Here is a 5000-nt window from a genome sequence, read left to right as displayed (position 1 = left end):
GATGGCTGACGTTTTGCTCCGCTCTCGACGGTCACCGCGCAATGCAAGAACAGGCCAAAAACTGGCCAAAACGGCCCAAAAACGGGCCAAAACTGGCCATTTTTGGCTGCACGAGCGAGCGGCGAGCGGCGGACAGCGAGCGAAGCGAGAGGCAGCACCGTCCCTGCTATACGAAAGCCCCATCCAGCCCTGTGCCACCCGGGGGGTTCCAGGGTGCTGAGATGGCTGACGTTTTGCTCCGCTCTCGACGGTCACCGCGCAATGCAAGAACAGGCCAAAAACTGGCCAAAACGGCCCAAAAACGGGCCAAAACTGGCCATTTTTGGCTGCACGAGCGAGCGGCGAGCGGCGGACAGCGAGCGAAGCGAGAGGCAGCACCGTCCCTGCTATACGAAAGCCCCATCCAGCCCTGTGCCACCCGGGGGGTTCCAGGGTGCTGAGATGGCTGACGTTTTGCTCCGCTCTCGACGGTCACCGCGCAATGCAAGAACAGGCCAAAAACTGGCCAAAACGGCCCAAAAACGGGCCAAAACTGGCCATTTTTGGCTGCACGAGCGAGCGGCGAGCGGCGGACAGCGAGCGAAGCGAGAGGCAGCACCGTCCCTGCTATACGAAAGCCCCATCCAGCCCTGTGCCACCCGGGGGGTTCCAGGGTGCTGAGATGGCTGACGTTTTGCTCCGCTCTCGACGGTCACCGCGCAATGCAAGAACAGGCCAAAAACTGGCCAAAACGGCCCAAAAACGGGCCAAAACTGGCCATTTTTGGCTGCACGAGCGAGCGGCGAGCGGCGGACAGCGAGCGAAGCGAGAGGCAGCACCGTCCCTGCTATACGAAAGCCCCATCCAGCCCTGTGCCACCCGGGGGGTTCCAGGGTGCTGAGATGGCTGACGTTTTGCTCCGCTCTCGACGGTCACCGCGCAATGCAAGAACAGGCCAAAAACTGGCCAAAACGGCCCAAAAACGGGCCAAAACTGGCCATTTTTGGCTGCGCGAGCGAGCGGCGAGCGGCGGACAGCGAGCGAAGCGAGAGGCAGCACCGTCCCTGCTATATACGAAAGCCCCATCCAGCCCTGTGCCACCCGGGGGGTTCCAGGGTGCTGAGATGGCTGACGTTTTGCTCCGCTCACGACGGTCACCGCACCACGCAAGAACGGACCATAAACAGGCCAAAACAGCCCAAAAACGGGCCAAAACTGGTCATTTTTGGCTGCGCGAGCGAGCGGCGAGCGGCGAACAGCGAGCGAAGCGTGAGGCAGCACCGTCCCTGCTATACGAAAGCCCCATCCAGCCCTGTGCCACCCGGGGGGTTCCAGGGTGCTGAGATGGCTGACGTTTTGCTCCGCTCACGACGGTCACCGCGCCATGCAAGAACGGACCAAAAACAGGCCAAAACAGCCCAAAAACGGGCCAAAACTGGCCATTTTTGGCTGAGCGAGCGAGCGGTGAGCGGCGAACAGCGAGCGAAGCGAGAGGCAGCACCGTCCCTGCTATACGAAAGCCCCATCCAGCCCTGTGCCACCCGGGGGGTTCCAGGGTGCTGAGATGGCTGACGTTTTGCTCCGCTCACGACGGTCGCCGTGCCACGCAAGAACGGACCAAAAACAGGCCAAAACAGCCCAAAAACGGGCCAAAACTGGCCATTTTTGGCTGCGCGAGCGAGCGGCGAGCGGCGGACAGCGAGCGAAGCGAGAGGCAGCACCGTCCCTGCTATACGAAAGCCCCATCCAGCCCTGTGCCACCCGGGGGGTTCCAGGGTGCTGAGATGGCTGACGTTTTGCTCCGCTCTCGACGGTCACCGCGCAATGCAAGAACAGGCCAAAAACTGGCCAAAACGGCCCAAAAACGGGCCAAAACTGGCCATTTTTGGCTGCACGAGCGAGCGGCGAGCGGCGGACAGCGAGCGAAGCGAGAGGCAGCACCGTCCCTGCTATACGAAAGCCCCATCCAGCCCTGTGCCACCCGGGGGGTTCCAGGGTGCTGAGATGGCTGACGTTTTGCTCCGCTCTCGACGGTCACCGCGCAATGCAAGAACAGGCCAAAAACTGGCCAAAACGGCCCAAAAACGGGCCAAAACTGGCCATTTTTGGCTGCACGAGCGAGCGGCGAGCGGCGGACAGCGAGCGAAGCGAGAGGCAGCACCGTCCCTGCTATACGAAAGCCCCATCCAGCCCTGTGCCACCCGGGGGGTTCCAGGGTGCTGAGATGGCTGACGTTTTGCTCCGCTCTCGACGGTCACCGCGCAATGCAAGAACAGGCCAAAAACTGGCCAAAACGGCCCAAAAACGGGCCAAAACTGGCCATTTTTGGCTGCACGAGCGAGCGGCGAGCGGCGGACAGCGAGCAAAGCGAGAGGCAGCACCGTCCCTGCTATACGAAAGCCCCATCCAGCCCTGTGCCACCCGGGGGGTTCCAGGGTGCTGAGATGGCTGACGTTTTGCTCCGCTCTCGACGGTCACCGCGCAATGCAAGAACAGGCCAAAAACTGGCCAAAACGGCCCAAAAACGGGCCAAAACTGGCCATTTTTGGCTGCGCGAGCGAGCGGCGAGCGGCGGACAGCGAGCGAAGCGAGAGGCAGCACCGTCCCTGCTATACGAAAGCCCCATCCAGCCCTGTGCCACCCGGGGGGTTCCAGGGTGCTGAGATGGCTGACGTTTTGCTCCGCTCTCGACGGTCACCGCGCAATGCAAGAACAGGCCAAAAACTGGCCAAAACGGCCCAAAAACGGGCCAAAACTGGCCATTTTTGGCTGCACGAGCGAGCGGCGAGCGGCGGACAGCGAGCGAAGCGAGAGGCAGCACCGTCCCTGCTATACGAAAGCCCCATCCAGCCCTGTGCCACCCGGGGGGTTCCAGGGTGCTGAGATGGCTGACGTTTTGCTCCGCTCTCGACGGTCACCGCGCAATGCAAGAACAGGCCAAAAACTGGCCAAAACGGCCCAAAAACGGGCCAAAACTGGCCATTTTTGGCTGCACGAGCGAGCGGCGAGCGGCGGACAGCGAGCGAAGCGAGAGGCAGCACCGTCCCTGCTATACGAAAGCCCCATCCAGCCCTGTGCCACCCGGGGGGTTCCAGGGTGCTGAGATGGCTGACGTTTTGCTCCGCTCTCGACGGTCACCGCGCAATGCAAGAACAGGCCAAAAACTGGCCAAAACGGCCCAAAAACGGGCCAAAACTGGCCATTTTTGGCTGCACGAGCGAGCGGCGAGCGGCGGACAGCGAGCGAAGCGAGAGGCAGCACCGTCCCTGCTATACGAAAGCCCCATCCAGCCCTGTGCCACCCGGGGGGTTCCAGGGTGCTGAGATGGCTGACGTTTTGCTCCGCTCTCGACGGTCACCGCGCAATGCAAGAACAGGCCAAAAACTGGCCAAAACGGCCCAAAAACGGGCCAAAACTGGCCATTTTTGGCTGCACGAGCGAGCGGCGAGCGGCGGACAGCGAGCGAAGCGAGAGGCAGCACCGTCCCTGCTATACGAAAGCCCCATCCAGCCCTGTGCCACCCGGGGGGTTCCAGGGTGCTGAGATGGCTGACGTTTTGCTCCGCTCTCGACGGTCACCGCGCAATGCAAGAACAGGCCAAAAACTGGCCAAAACGGCCCAAAAACGGGCCAAAACTGGCCATTTTTGGCTGCACGAGCGAGCGGCGAGCGGCGGACAGCGAGCGAAGCGAGAGGCAGCACCGTCCCTGCTATACGAAAGCCCCATCCAGCCCTGTGCCACCCGGGGGGTTCCAGGGTGCTGAGATGGCTGACGTTTTGCTCCGCTCTCGACGGTCACCGCGCAATGCAAGAACAGGCCAAAAACTGGCCAAAACGGCCCAAAAACGGGCCAAAACTGGCCATTTTTGGCTGCACGAGCGAGCGGCGAGCGGCGGACAGCGAGCGAAGCGAGAGGCAGCACCGTCCCTGCTATACGAAAGCCCCATCCAGCCCTGTGCCACCCGGGGGGTTCCAGGGTGCTGAGATGGCTGACGTTTTGCTCCGCTCTCGACGGTCACCGCGCAATGCAAGAACAGGCCAAAAACTGGCCAAAACGGCCCAAAAACGGGCCAAAACTGGCCATTTTTGGCTGCACGAGCGAGCGGCGAGCGGCGGACAGCGAGCGAAGCGAGAGGCAGCACCGTCCCTGCTATACGAAAGCCCCATCCAGCCCTGTGCCACCCGGGGGGTTCCAGGGTGCTGAGATGGCTGACGTTTTGCTCCGCTCTCGACGGTCACCGCGCAATGCAAGAACAGGCCAAAAACTGGCCAAAACGGCCCAAAAACGGGCCAAAACTGGCCATTTTTGGCTGCACGAGCGAGCGGCGAGCGGCGGACAGCGAGCGAAGCGAGAGGCAGCACCGTCCCTGCTATACGAAAGCCCCATCCAGCCCTGTGCCACCCGGGGGGTTCCAGGGTGCTGAGATGGCTGACGTTTTGCTCCGCTCTCGACGGTCACCGCGCAATGCAAGAACAGGCCAAAAACTGGCCAAAACGGCCCAAAAACGGGCCAAAACTGGCCATTTTTGGCTGCGCGAGCGAGCGGCGAGCGGCGGACAGCGAGCGAAGCGAGAGGCAGCACCGTCCCTGCTATATACGAAAGCCCCATCCAGCCCTGTGCCACCCGGGGGGTTCCAGGGTGCTGAGATGGCTGACGTTTTGCTCCGCTCACGACGGTCACCGCACCACGCAAGAACGGACCATAAACAGGCCAAAACAGCCCAAAAACGGGCCAAAACTGGTCATTTTTGGCTGCGCGAGCGAGCGGCGAGCGGCGAACAGCGAGCGAAGCGTGAGGCAGCACCGTCCCTGCTATACGAAAGCCCCATCCAGCCCTGTGCCACCCGGGGGGTTCCAGGGTGCTGAGATGGCTGACGTTTTGCTCCGCTCACGACGGTCACCGCGCCATGCAAGAACGGACCAAAAACAGGCCAAAACAGCCCAAAAACGGGCCAAAACTGGCCATTTTTGGCTGAGCGAGCGAGCGGTGAGCGGCGAACAGCGAGCGAAGCGAGAGGCAGC

Source organism: Musa acuminata, unplaced genomic scaffold (genome assembly GCF_036884655.1).
Source record: "Musa acuminata AAA Group cultivar baxijiao unplaced genomic scaffold, Cavendish_Baxijiao_AAA HiC_scaffold_463, whole genome shotgun sequence".
NCBI classification, from domain to species: domain Eukaryota; kingdom Viridiplantae; phylum Streptophyta; class Magnoliopsida; order Zingiberales; family Musaceae; genus Musa; species Musa acuminata.
Note: the sequence above shows the minus strand (reverse complement) of the source record.